Below are 15,610 nucleotides of genomic sequence, written 5' to 3'. Positions count from 1 at the left end.
CTGCACAACATTTAGACAAGCCTGTGAAAAACTGGGAGAATATAGTCTGGTCAGATGAGACCAAAATTGAACTCTTTGGATGCCATAATACACACCATGTTTAGAGGTCAAATGGCACTGCACATCACCCCAAAAAACACCATATCAACAGTGAAGTTTGGAGGTGTGAACATCTTAGTGTGGGGCTGTTTTTCAGCATACGGTACTGGCAATCTTCATGTCCCTGAAGGAAAGATGAATGGAAATATGTACCAAGACATTCTTGATAAATATCTGCTGCCATTTACCAGGATGATGAAGATGAAACGAGGGTGGACATTTCAGCAAGACAATGATCCCAAACGCAAGGCCAAGGAAACACTCAGTTGGTTTCAAAGAAAGAGAAAATAAAGCTTCTAGAATGGCCCGGCCATCACCTGACTTGAATCCAATAGAAAATGTATGGAAAGAACTAAAGATCAGAGTTCACTGAAGAAGCCCACGGAACTTTCAAGATTTGAAGACTCTGTGTGGAAGACTGGGCCAAAATTACACCCGAGCAATGCATGCGACTAGTTTCTCCATACAGGAGGCATCTTGAAGCTGTCATTAGGATTTTATACATAGTATTAAATGAATTTCAGGTACCGTGTTCAATACTTTCCCTGTGTCATTCCAGTTTATTACACATAACTTAATTTATGAACTTATTTGGTTTGATTTCTTTGTATATATGGATTGCATGAGTTGTTACTGAGTTGTGGTGAAAATTTCATGTCAATAGCACCTTTAGAAATATATTTACTGAGAAAAATGGTGAGGTTTTCAATACTTCTTGTACCCACTGTAGAAAGAAAGTTGTGCAGGGAATACTGCAATCATGCTGAAAATACTGTAATGCAATTATGGTTTCAATGTAACATCAGTCTTTAGTAGGGTAGCCTTTAATGATTACTCTTCTTGAACTGACACAAACACCAGGTGAACACAGTTCAGCTCTGAAATCCTCAGATTACAGTATTCTGTCCTTTAGACCGTCTTTTTATTCTCCTCTCATCAGTTGCTTTTGTGCACTTTTTACATTTTTTTTTTTTTTCTTGGTTTGTTTTTAGTGACTTTGTTTCCTGATAACATAAAGAGCACTTCATACACAAGAAGCTGTCATGGACCCACCTACTTGCCTTGCAATTTCATCATAAGAAACACCCAGTTCACTTAATTAAACAGTCCTGGTCCTTTTCGTGGGTGACCAATCAACTCTTTTCTTTGGTGCCATTGCTGTACTTATTGCCTACACATTAAATTTAAAGAAATACTAACCATATAAACACAATCTACAGTTATGCTTTGCTTACACCACTAACAGTCTTTCTTCTACAGAACAAACCGAAAAAGTGATTTTCCTCAATTTCACAAGATTTATTGGAGTTACTGCCGTTTGATTGGTCCGCAGAACAGGGAGTGTGATTGGCCAGTAGGGTTTGTACTTAAACCCTACCCCCCGCCTGTGTCTTTCTGGGATCTCCGTCCTATTACTGTCACAAGTGATGTTTACATTCCTTGTCACAGCAATAAAAAAAAAAATGAAAGAAACATTGTTAAAAACAAAAATAAAAAAAATATTAAAGTACCCCCGTCCCATTGGTCCCGCACGCATGCGTAAACAGAGATCGCACCACACATGTGAGGTATTGCCGCAAACCTCAGAGCAAGGGCAATGATTCTAGCACCAGACTCCCTCTGTAACTCTCTACTGATAGCCTGTAAAGGCTTTAAAATTTTGCTTCTGGAGATTTTTAAATACCATAGTTTGGTGCCATTCCACGAGCGTGCAAAATTTTAAAGCATGACATGTTGGGTATTAATTTAAAATTTTGGTATTATATTGTGTTTATGTGCATTAAAAAGTAAGCATAACTTTTTTTTGTACTGTATATATTTAAATTCTGAATATATTGAATTCATCATTAAATTTTCTTTAATTTGCCTATAAACATTTGCATTTGGTGCCAAATAGCATATCCTATAAACCTGCAAATTTGCAAAAGTGTCCACAATTTTTGCCGCCACTGTATGTGTGTATATGTATGTATGTGTGTGTGTGTGTGTGTGTGTGTGTGTGTGTGTGTGTGTGTATATATATAATCTATCTTATTCCCAGGTTTTCATTGTGATGTCAAGGAATGGATTATCTGTGCGCACTGCTGCATATACACATTCAGTGCATCTTTGCAAGGTTTCTTGTGTAGGCTCTATCTGTTTTAGGTTTACTATCTTACTCTATGGTAGCCAAACAGTTAAACAGATCTGCCATCACAGCCCTCTCTGCACAGACAGGCACACAAAAGACTGTTTATTCTGTAAGCAGCCAGTGAGTAGATGATGGTACCAGACAGATGAAAGTCTAGCTCATGAGTTTTTCCTGTCCAGTCCTGTTCTATCTGAGATGGTGGTTTGAAATCCAAGTTATACACAGGCTTAGGTGATGCGTAAGAATAAGCACACATACATGGCATATGACTAAATCAAAGTTCTTGGACAACATCAGTGTTTATCTCCATAGTGACTTGTGCAATAAATCAGTAGATTAAATCAGACTTTACACTCAAGTATTCACCATTGTAAATATAATTTTGAGAATTTTGTCGGGAGATTTTCCCTTGCTTCTTGTCCTTTTATATAGGATGTTGCATAGACCAGAAAGACATCTCTCAAATAGTCTCATCAGAAAAACACTTAGGCCGGCCATACATGGGTCAAAATTCGACCGATTTTTCATCCGAAAATCGGATCTAAGAATAATTGTCCGATTTTCGCTCTGTTAGTGGGTCAATGGCACTGGCCGATTTTCATGGTTCCTCCCCTTTTTCGGTGATCGGGCATGTTGGAAAATTCGTGAAAAACTACCAATTTTTGACTCCATGATGGTCAAATCATAGGATCATTTTTCCGAAAAGAATATGCGCATGAGCCGTGACCTGGAAGGAACAGAAGTTTCGCCTGTTCTATAGGGTGAACTTTATCACTTGGTCGGCCAATTTTCAAAATCATTGATGGCACCATTGGATTACCGAGCAAACAACGTTTTCGATTTTCGGACTACAAATCGTTCGGAATTCGAACCATATATGGCCTGCATTAGGGGGAGATTTACTAAAACTGGTGCACACAGAATCTGGTGCAGCTGTGCATAGTAACCAATTTGCTTCCAACTTCAGCTTGTGCAATTAAACTTTAACAATAAAATCTAGAAGCTAATTGCTTACTATGCACAGCTGTTACCTCCCCTCTAAAAAGCCTCTAAAAAGCCTAAGCACAGCCAAAATCAAAGACAGAAAAATCAGCACAAGGGGCATTACCTAATCAGTTGGATTTGTCTCTTGTGCTGTTTCTTCTACTTTTAGCAGTAATCTTCCTCCATCCTTTGCCTGACAAAACCTGACGACATTTCTAACCTTTCCCCTCGCTATCTATAACTAAAAAAAAAATAAAAAAAAATCTGGAGTTAGGCTTTAAAATAATTGCACAGAGCACTCACCTACCTCTTCAGCTACTTCCTGTTTATTATACAAATTGGTGTTTTTTTCTGAGCTTGGTAAACAACCTCTTGGCTTGCATTTACATCTTGCTGTGCTGCTGAGGAAGTTTTTTTTTTTTTTTTAATTTAAATATTTATTGGTTTTTCATGTTATTACAAAAAATTTCATAAAAAGAAACACAATACATTTAAGTAGTCTTAACATTTCTATTTTACCCCTTCTAATAACTCTTTTCTTTCCCTCCCCTCCCCCCCCCCCCCCATTCCCCTCCTCCCTTCTCTCCCTCACCTCTGCAAGTTTTCCAGTCTCACGAGGCCCAATCACTTTAAATAACTTCCTAATTTAAGATTTTCTATATTTCTCTTTCACTTTTGATTTTTCCCATTTTTCCCATCTCGAATAGTATGTTCCCAGCCTATCTTCCTGCATATAGTAAGATTTTTCCATTTTACTGATCTGATTTACTCTATTGATCCAGTCTTCCTCCTTCGGCACCTCTGTTTTCTGCCAGAACTTGGGTATCAACCCTTTTACAGCATTTAAATAATACCATACGCCTGATTCTTTATATTTATTTACTGTTATCTCAACATTATGTAGAAGACACATCGTTGGGTCTAACCCTATGTCATTTCCAGTTATTATTTCTATCAATTTAACTATTGTTTTCCAAAAAGCCTGAATTTTCGGACATTGCCACCACATGTGAAACACCGTGCCTATCTCTCCACATCCTCTCCAACACATTTTTGAATTCTCCCCACTCATCCTGTGCTCAATACTCGGTGTAATGTGCCATCGTGTCAAACATTTATAATTAACCTCCACTTCTCTCATACTAACGTTCTCATGTGTCAATCTAAATATCTTTTTCTGTTGATCCTCATCTAACACCACCTCCATATCTCTTTCCCACTTCGTTATAAAAATTAACTTTGTGTCTGTGTCTAATTCTGTGAGTATTCTATAAATTTTAGCAATACCATGTTTCCCATCTCTACGTGTTTCTAACAACCTTTCAAACATATTCCACTCCTTCTTTAATCTCAAGGGTTTTGGTAATTTCCCAATAAAGCATTTTAGTTGGTGATATTTCCACTCATCTATTCTAATAAAAATATCTCCCTTCTTCTCTTTAAGTTCTTTAAATGATCTCAATTTCCCCTCTACCAGTACATCTCTCAGTTGGACATCTTCCCTCTCAAACCATCTCCCTGATATCTCATCCTTTCCTGGGGGGAAATAATCAGTATTTGCAAGAGGCATTAATATAGAGTTGAATTCCCATTTCATATTTTTGTGTAAATTATCCCATACCCTTAGAACATTTAAAGTGTAATTACTTGTGTTTTCATTAATTTTTCTAAAATGTGCTGGAATCCATATCATCTTACTCAAACTAATCCCACTCAGTGCATTTTCAATTTTTACCCAACTCTTCCCCTTCTGGTTAAATGTCCAATCATAAATTCTTGCTAAAATTACTGCTTTATAATATCTCTTGACGTCGGGTAGTCCCATTCCCCCTTTTTCTTTAGTCCTACTCAGTATTTCATATGATATTCTTGGTTTTTTATTCCTCTAAATATATCTTGTTAACATTTTTTTTATTATCTTAAAAAAAGCCTCTGGGAGTTTGATCGGAACCATTTGGAATCTATACAGTATTTTAGGTATAATTACCATTTTAACTAGGTTTATACGTCCTATCCATGATGGGTTTCCTCCTAATATTTTCAATTCTTCCTTGATCTCATTTATTAAGGAAATATAGTTTAATCTATACAGTTGTTTGTAAGAGATAGCAAGTTTTATCCCTAGGTATTTTAAATCTTTTTCTCTCCATATAAAGGGGAATTCTTTTTGTAACTTTTCGTTTTCACTCTTTAATATATTGATGTTCAGCATCTCTGTTTTTGTTGGATTAATTTTTAAGTTTGATAGTTCCCCATACTCCTTCAAAAATTTCATTATATTTGGTAATGTTATTCGGGGGTTACCTACATAGAATAATAGGTCATCTGCATAGGCCGCTACTTTGTGTTCTATATTTTCGATCTGGATTCCCTTTACCGCACCACTATTCCTTATCATTGACAACAAAGGTTCCAATGACAAAACATATAGCAGGGGGGACAGAGGACAGCCCTGTCTTGTTCCATTGGACATCCCTATGGATTCTGATCTCTCTCCATTTACCGTAATAATTGCGGTGGGCTCCCTGTATAATTTACCTATCCACTCACGCATTCTCTCTCCAATCCCCTGCTGCTGAGGAAGTTGATCTGACAACCGCTATAGGGCACTTTGGGGAGATGCGTAAAGGTTTCTGCATTCTTGTAAATAAATACTCCATCTCCCAAGTAATCCCCCTAGTGGCAACTTCTGTAACAGCACAGAAGGCTGTAATACACTTTTTGGTGTGGGGAATGCATCAGTCCCTTCGAATAATATACAACAACCCAATTAGTTATTTGTGTAGGCTATGAGAGTGGGGACAAATAAAGGATCCACATTGAAAGTGTACTTCTCAATTACATACTCTGATGTTAAAATCATTGGGATCTGATTTCTTCTGCCTTCAGCTTTAAGTCAGTGGCAGCATAGTTTTGCCTCCCTCTTCTCCTTGGAATGTTCTTTCTCTGCTTGCATTTTCCATCACATAAAGAAAAAAAAAATCCTAGTGGGACCCCTCATAACAGTCACATCAGGTGGGTAGGCTCAGTAATGCTGTGCTGTCATCAAGGTTTTTAGGAAACCACCAGGTAAACCATGTATTTGTTCAGTGCTTTAGCTATATACACCAAGCCTCTCATAATCCTTGTAACAGTATATGTTGGATAGGTGTATTGTATTGCAAAACTTTACTTAATTATGGTGACACAAAAAGATTACTAAAGGATTTTCATCATTTAAAGAGAGACAACAGAAGTGTACTGCTATCTCTTTGACATTTGTTTTTTTTTTTTTTCAGGGTATCCAATTCCTTATAGAAAATGACTTATTACAGAACACACCAGAAGACATAGCACAATTCCTTTACAAAGGAGAAGGCCTGAATAAAACTGTCATTGGTGATTACTTGGGAGAAAGGTAATGTGATATCCTCCAGAATATTATCTGTCACTTAGAAGTCACAGGCTTACAGCAGATGAGATCTCTTTTCTTTACAATGGGCATTACTAGTCTTATGGCACATCTGCCTAAAGGTTCATTCATTCTTTTTTTTTTTTTTTAAGCCCTCCATGACTAGACTAGATGACCGAAAACCACTGGTGATACCCTCATCTGAGCGTTTTCTGGGAACTAGTGATTTAATCAATGTCCTCATTTCTCCTGAATCTTCTCCATGCTGGGGACATCTGCCTCCTTTCAGATTTATTGGTGGTTGGGTCTTGCTTGCACCTAATACCACCATCTGTTATCTAAGATACACTAAGGTATACACTAAGGCCATAGATTATGCGATTTGCAGGAAAGAAAATTACCAGATTACCTCATCAACACCGGGTTGATGGTGGAATCCCTCCCACGGACATATTGTTTTCTCCCTGCCAGGAGAACACAATGATTACTGCTAGCAGCTATAGCCCATGGAAATATTTGCATGCTAACAATCCAATATGCTGGTTGTACCCAAGTCAATTGATGAATTGACCCAAGTTGATATGGTATAATCAACCTGCCAATAGATGTCCTTTCTATAAATTCTTGATTGTGTTGGAAGACCTGGCAGCCACATAACTACCTAAAAAGCAACCTATGTGGTGGTCACGTTTTTTAAATCTGTAAAGCAATCGGTTTACAAGTAATTGATGCCTACAAGTTACCTCTTTCCTTGTTTTACGGTGTCCGCATACAGATGCCTGTGTATGGGCCAGCACAGCAGTAGTTAAAATTGTTTTTTTTTTTTTGTTTTTTTTTTTGCGGTTTTGTCTCCAATACTAGGGGATTTCCCCTCCACTTCCTGTGCTGAAGTCATAACAGAAACTGAGTAGGCATCTCTCCAAACTAAGGGATATTGGGTTGGCTATACACTAGTAGAATTTTGTTAGGAATTTTTTTCTTATTTTAAGAACGTTTTTTCAATTTTCTCTTCATTAGTGGGATCAAATCAACATTTGTTTTTGACCACAGCACTGAGAAAATTTTAAGGATCTTGAACAAATTTTTAACACCGTATATATATTTTCGTCCATTCATTGCGAAATCAAATGTTAAAAGCAAACAAAATTTCAAAGTGCTTTTGAATGACTTTCGTCAAGCTGTCAAATGTTTTGAGAATTTTTTGCACAAACATTCATCAGAACACGTGTCCCTGTTGAAGCTTTACCCTCTCTTAAAGTGTTACTAAACCCACAACAGTAAAATCAGTCTGTATATGCAGTAAAGCATGCTTGTTATAGACATTGTGGAACCTAAGGGGTTAATCCTCTGCATTGTGTAAAAACACTCTTTTGATCCTGACTTATCTGATCCTCTCCTTCTTCCAGTGTCCCCCTCTTATCTCCTGGTAAGACAGATCGTGTGGAGTCACTCTGCAAATGCTCATTTTGTTGTGTATTTCTAGAGAGGTTTTTTTTCTTTCTTGGGAGAGTGCATGTAATCAGCACAGGGCCAAGCAGCACTGTCCAGACAGAGGTCAGGGGTTCTGCATCCTCCTAGAGCAGAATGAAAACTCCTCCTACAAGCTCTAACCAGTGCTCGGCTGGAAACTGATAGAAGTCCCAAGACTGCTATATACTGCTGATGAGAAAAGCTATTTAGCAGTTTATATTTACTAAAATAATTGTACTTCCATGTTCTGTGTACTATGGGAGACCAGATATAGTGAATGCAGGGTCCTGGGTTTAGTAACACATTAAGATGGGCATTCATGGATCAAAATTCAACTAGTTCAGCAGCGCCTATCCGAATGAATATCGATGTATGGGCAGACTTGTACAGAAGTTGATCTACCAAACGACTTCTGTACAAACCACTCTGTCAAGTTTTCCCTGCTCAGTCGGCACCACTGGTCAGATGTATCCTGATGGTGGGGAAGTTTTCCCATTGTGAGAATACAATACTTCAGTGGGGAGGATTCCACCATCCACATCAAGTGTGTGGATGTGGAAATCTAGTAATATTTTTTGTTCAACCCGCTGATTGAACAAAACAATGACTCCTCCTATGGGCTACTTTACTGTTCTGGCCTTGTAGATATACTATACTTGACATAGATGTACAATTCCCTAGAGAATGTCTAAGATATTTTTGCTAGATTTTGAGAAACCGTATGTTGGGTCCTAAGCTAGCATGTCTACAGTATCTGGTACTTGTATGTTATCGTATATGGCTTTGCCCAGTGTTTTAGTTGAGGATCAGTCTTTTTTTGAACTACTGTAATAAGTTTAGACTTTTGACGTCTGCAACAGTTAGGGTGGAGCTTACCCCTTGTCCTTACTCGGTTTATTTTGAGCAGTGGCTATAATTTCTCATTATGGAGTTAAATGTCATTGTCATAGTAATGGGCTTGGTTGAGCTACACAGATTGTTGGCATAACAGACCTTGAGCATGCTTTGTTTGCCCGTATTAGAATAGCATACATTCCTGTTCCTCAGACTTCACCAGGAATGTTGGCAGATGACCAGCAAAGCTGTTTTCTTTGCTTTTGCACAAATGCACAGTCTGTGGCACCCTCAGGAAGCAGTGTCTATAATTCCAGTTAAGGAGGTAAAACCATCAGTGTGGCTGCTTGTGGGTTTTGTCTCCTGCAGTTACAAAGTTCTTATTGGTGGTGAATTTCTTCTTGTTGATCTTGGCCATTGCTTATGTTGCCTTTTATTACGAGCGTTAACTGGAATAAGTCTTACACAGCAAAGCTCATTTATTTAGTAAAAATGTTTTGAGGACAAAAGAAAAAGATGTATTTTCCATTGCATGCTTTATTTTATTTTCTAGTCTGGGCTAAAAAAATGACAACTTTCTGGTTACTATGTATAACACCTTAGCCCAAAACTGGTCCTCGAGTTTTGTGTGTCTGCTGGAAAGAGACATTTTTATGCTGCTTTTACATTTTTTAATGTAACTTTTAAGGGGTCATATTCCTGCTTGTATATCCAGCCCTGCCGCACAGAAGCTACTAGAAAGCCAAGCAATAGTGTTGCATTTCTTCAATAGATACTTCATAATTTATCATTATTATTTCAGGTACTTGTGTAACGCCATCCATTTTCGCAGCGTTTTACATAATATAAAATTTCCCTGCAGTAGGGAGTGTCTCTTCCTCCATCATTGTGGAAGGGGACAGAGACACACATTCATGCATGGAAACCTTGCCTATTGATTTCTTTGATAGACACAAGGATGATGGAAGTCAGAAGAGCTTCACCTCATTAACTAAGCTCTTGATCAAATTCTCTAGCAAAGTGCAGCATGCCTTGCAAAGTGAACAGCCTATTTTGTCTTTAGTAAATCAACCCCAGGATGTTGACATGCGATTCCACCCAACACTGCCTGCTTGATATTGACGTAGCATTTCTGCTTAGAATTTAGTTAATTTTAGTTTAAATGCAGTGTTATGGGATTTTGCTCAGTTCTGTCCTGCAGAGTTGCCCTGTGTCGCAGCTAATAAATTATCTCCACTCTTTAAAACTCCTTAACCAAATCAGTTGTCCACTGACTTCCATTGAGGCATCAAAATATCACAAGAGTGTCTCTACCTCCACACCTGTATATACACCAGAGATGTCAGACTCCACAACTCAGGTTCCTGAACACCTTGTAAGCACAAATTGTAAGAAAGAACTGGAGTCCAAAAACACTCCTTTGCAAAACTATTTGGTAAAAGATGAGCAATAGAAAATTAAAAATATGACAAGTGGTTGATATTCACCATGTTGCACCACATCCCTATATAAATACATACAGATAAGAGTAGGTTGTGGGATTTTAAAGGTGCGCAGCAATAATTAGAAAATTTCTTTAACATTTTTTTCCCCACAGTTTATTAATATCAGTAAAACTACATTTAATATAAAATTGGTTACAACAGACTTGACAATCACAGAACGCTTGACTGTTTACTGCGGTGTACAGATGATACTTCCTGACATGTTTCGCCCAGCCTGGGCTTCTTCAGGGGAAGAAAAGAACTATCCGCAATACAGTCTAAATTATATTTAAAAAAACACCAGTAATCAAAAAAATACATAAATTATTTTCCAATATATTTCACACTGCAGTTTGTAGATTTATACTTCCAGCACACTAATTGTCCTGATATATATGAACCCCTTGCTTACCCTTTGGGACTATAATACCAATATCCCTCTTTGAGATGTAAATAGACATGTGTTAGATCAAGGACTCAAGCGTCCATGTGATTGCAGAAGGTACGCAAAGGACTGAATTCTAACAAGACAAAAAAAATATATATACATATAAACATCAGAAATTCTTCTATTAAAAAAAAAAAATTAGACAAAACCCAACGATAATCACTTACATAACAGTAGGGAGATTAGGAGTAAATAGCCACAGCTGGGTATCAGAGGTCTCCCTAGTTAATAAGGATTTCGCACTACTGAAAAAAAGACCAGTATAGAAATGCCAACAAAGACTAGATGGGAGTATTATAGGATCTTAATCAATAAATAATTACGTAGTAAGACACAACAATAGCGACATTACCAAACAATGAATCCATGATCATACAGCCGATGATTGAGTACAGCCAAGTTTCCAAGTCCTAATATGCCTTAATGTTCAAGCGTAACCCATGTGGCCAAGAGACCACCTCCAACCCCATTGGCCTTTAAATACCTTCCACCGGGCCGGCGTGTGACATCATCGGCCGGATGCGGATGCCCATTGTGTCAGATACCATCAGCATAGATTCCCATACAGCCAAGAACGGCTGTAAAAAATGCGGGGGTTATGGTGGAAATGGCACCACCTGTGGTCAGAGGGTTGGTCAACCAAATGAAGACTGAGACATCACACCATCTAGTGGTGAAATAGGTGACCAACATCAACACAATGTGAAAACTGCTCGTAACCTATGGGTGGTAACAACCCCACATAGGATGGAAAACGGGGACCCAATTAGCCCGGGTCTGTTAGCAGTACACATAATGGCTCAGCCCCCAGCTGGTTCTTCTGGCTGCACCATGGGCATCCATACAGCCACACACAGGGACACAGGTCCAAAACACAAACACAGAATAGGTATTTATTAATATGTTAACTATAAAACAAACGGGGAACATAATTCTGGACAATTATTAAATCCATAAGCAAAAATTAAACAATAATACAATTACATTAACAATACCCATAATAATATACATGCATGAGAACACACTGAAACAACCGTATATATGGTCAGAAAAAAGCAGGGTAAGTGTTCTAGGGGAGGGCATTTTTTATAAAAAAAAAAAAAAAGGTCTGAAACTTAAATATTCTTTTAGGCCCGGATATTAAATAGCATTTAGTTTACATATCCAGCATGTCTCAAGTTGTAGTAATGTTTGGTCAACATTTCCTCCTCGTACATGTGGCGGGATATGTTCTAGTGCCATAAACCTAATAATTTCCAAGTCTAAATTGTGGTAAAGACCCACATGTCGACTAATGGGGGTTTTCATTTTGTGATTTTTTTTTTTAATCAGGGAGACATGGTCCCAGATGCATTGAAAAAATAGACGTTTTGTTTTGCCCACATAAAAGCAACCACAAAAGCATTTCATTAGATAAACTGTAGCTGGTGTTTGGCAAGTAATTCTGTGTCCAATTCGAAGAATTAAGCCATGAGGTAAAAGTACCTCATGGCTACTGGACAGAAGTGGCCAAAAACTGCATTTTTTACTGGAGTATGTACCCGTTCTTCCGGTGGCTTTTGATTTAGTGTAATGACTTTTAACCCGTCCTTTATCGAGCGCGCTCGTTTGTCATAGTTGGTGTGGATGATACAATTTTAGAGTGTATTGCGGATAGCTTTTTTCTTCCCTGAAGAAGCCCAGGCTGGGCGAAACATGTCGGGAAGTATCATTTGTACACCACAGTAAACAGTCAAGTGTTCTGTGATTTGTCAAGTCTTTTGTAACCAATCTTATATTAAATGTAGTTTTACTGATATTAACCTTCCTAGCGGTAATCCCGAGTGTGGCTTTGGGTTAATTTTCAGTACCAAAAGCAGTAACCCCGAACCACATTCAGGATTACTCCCATATTGCTTCTTCTGCTTTCAACCGATCTCTACCTTGTACTGCGATCCCGTGATATTCTCCCGCTGTGTCCTCCGGCCATGTTCTCCAGCCGATGCCGGCATCCGTCTTTCGGGTTCCGTCCCCTATGAGTGTCGGTAAGCATGGGGGCGGAACCGGCGGGAAATTCAAAAAAGTAAAAATATGACATACACACAATTCATTTTAATCTGTTAGAATTACATTACTGTATCAAACCATTTCACCTAAATGTTGTCCCCAGTGTTTTGTCCAGTGCCCTGCCTGTACTTTTACCGTTCTTTCTGCTTGGAAACTTGAGAACGTCCATGGCATCAAGAAAGTGTCCCTTTAGGTCAAAAGCGGTTTTAGACCAGCTAGAAAACAGCGATAGTCAATTAGATTCACTTGCAGAACTGAGCGATAGTGATTCGTGGGGAAATTTGTCATCAGACAGTAACATTATTGAATTAAATGTATTATTATTTTATTATTATATTATTATTATTTTATAATTATATTTATGATTTTGTGTGTTTATCATATCCGGGATGTTTACTAGACTCTTGTTTTGACAGATTTAAGTGAGTTATTCCTAAGAATTACAGGCCTACAATATGAAACGACAAATTTCCATGCAAAACAATGTACCGCTTTGACATTCAAAAATATTGATTATTTAGACCACCAGGGAGGTTAAAAAACTGTGAAAAAATTTTTTAAAGAAATTTTCTAATTATTGTTGCACACCATTAAAATCCCACAACCTACTCTGATCTAAAAGATGAGCAATGTGTTCGTGTTCAGCTGGGTTTGCTTAGATGTCCCAGATCGCTTATTGTTTATGAACATATAGTATTATGAAGAACTGCTAATGGATTTTCATTGAGGACTCGTGTTGCTACAGTGATGGACCATCTTGGTTTTAGTTTGTAAGGGCTGTTGGGGGGGCTGGCCAGAGGAAGACTGGTCTTGGTGTAAGGCTTGGGAGCAGTAAATAATCCTTTAATAGCATAGATGTCCCTGCTTTTTTGAGTAGCAGATATCCAACACATTCGAGCATGTGTTGGAGGTTTGGGGTAGAGAGAGGCATTGATCCCCTCATCTAGTGTGGCTGTACTTCTTTGAAACAATTTTTGTTTACTATATATGTCAACTTGTGTATCTCCGACATTTGGGCTCTCCTGAAATTGCCCTTTTTTTGTGCTTCCCTTCTCAATCGCCAAGGCCAAAAATTGGTCATCTCTGTCCTGCATTGCGGTTTTCCTCTTACTATTGGAAGAAATCTCACACCTGTACCATTGTCAAGTAAGCAAAATCTCTCAAAAGAGAATAGGAACTGTTGTATCAAAAGCTGGTGCTCTCTGTTATTCAGTTTATGCACTTGCAGTGTTGTTTTAGGCCCCATTCGCACCTTCCAGTCCCAGGAACATGCAATTCTGCACGCCTTCACTGGAAACACGCATCATGCTTGCGGTGTTATTTCCTAATGGCGCTCCAAACACAGCTAGGAGACATGCTTTTTGTCACTTCACAATACGCGTGAGGCTTGCAGGCAAATAAAGCTCCAACGGTTCCCAGCCCCCATTCTCTCACTTAATGTTACAAGTGGAGGCTCACCCTATGTACAGGACTCTTAGTCACTTGGAGTAGATGGCCATGTGGCACTTATACCTTTTTTTAGTGATATTACAAATTTAGGTCTTCCTTTTTTTTTTTTTTTTTTACAGGATCTGACGTGACAAAAAGATAAGTATTGGTTGTGCATGCTTCAGCTTCCAGGGTAAGGAAAGGTCCTAGTGTTGCTATATAGATTAGGATAGTGTGCCTCTGTCTATTATACAACACTAAAGCCTGGATCGCACAATGAGAATATCAGATGAATGATCATCTGCTTGAAAAACAACTTCCCACTATGATGGAATGTATAGTAATGTATTATTTCGTTTATGGACATGCAGTCTTCATGGTCACTCTATTTTTTTTTTATGGACAAATACTGTACCGATTGAATTAAAATAGTTTGTTCTGTTATTTTTTAATTATTTTATTTATTACAGGTACTTTATATAGCGCCATCAATTTACGCAGAGCTACACACACACATTAGTACATTCACATCAATCCCTAACCCTCAAGGGGCGTACAATCTAAGGTCCCTAACTCACATTCATACATACACATACTAATTTAGACAGGATCCAATTAAATTACCAGCATGTCTTTGGAGTGTGGGAGGAAACTGGACACCCAAACAGGCACAGGGAGAACATGCAAACTCCAGGCAGGTGGTGGGATTTGAACCAACGGCCCTAGTCTTCCAAGAAACATTTTTGTGCTCGTCCCTTCAGATAATTTCGCATGAACTGTCGTGGTCGGTTCTCAAAAGCTGTGTACTAACAATCAGGATGATTGCTCCAAAAACGTGTATTTTTCGTACAATTTTCTCATTGTGTGTACAAGGCTTTACTCTGTCTGGTGAGAGCTACAAAGATCCAATGGTCTTATGACATTGGTACTATAGTGAGTGTCATAACCTACATCTTGGTGTCTAATAGGATCATCGAGCCCAAAATGCTAGCAGCACAGGAGGCAGACTTATTTTAGTGCCTTTTACTTATAATATTGTTATGATAAACTCAGATATGCAAAATAATGAAGCTGGAGAGTTTGTATTATAAATCCATAGTTAGAAAAGCTTTTCGTGACAACATTGGATAGAATACTTACAATTTAAAACCTCATGCTGAGAGATTATATACAACACCGTGACAAATCTCGCTTCATAAGACACACTTTGTTCCCCCCAAAAAATGGGGGAAAATGTCTGTGCGTCTTATGGAGCGGCCGGCCCAGTATTCCAGCCGCCTCTGTGTTAGAATACC

This window comes from Staurois parvus, unplaced genomic scaffold (assembly GCF_062004578.1).
Source record: "Staurois parvus isolate SC_StPar_1 unplaced genomic scaffold, SC_StPar_1.0 ptg000297l, whole genome shotgun sequence".
Classification (NCBI taxonomy): Eukaryota; Metazoa; Chordata; class Amphibia; order Anura; family Ranidae; genus Staurois; species Staurois parvus.
The sequence above is the reverse complement of the archived record's forward strand: the minus strand, read 5'-3'. Positions refer to the sequence as shown.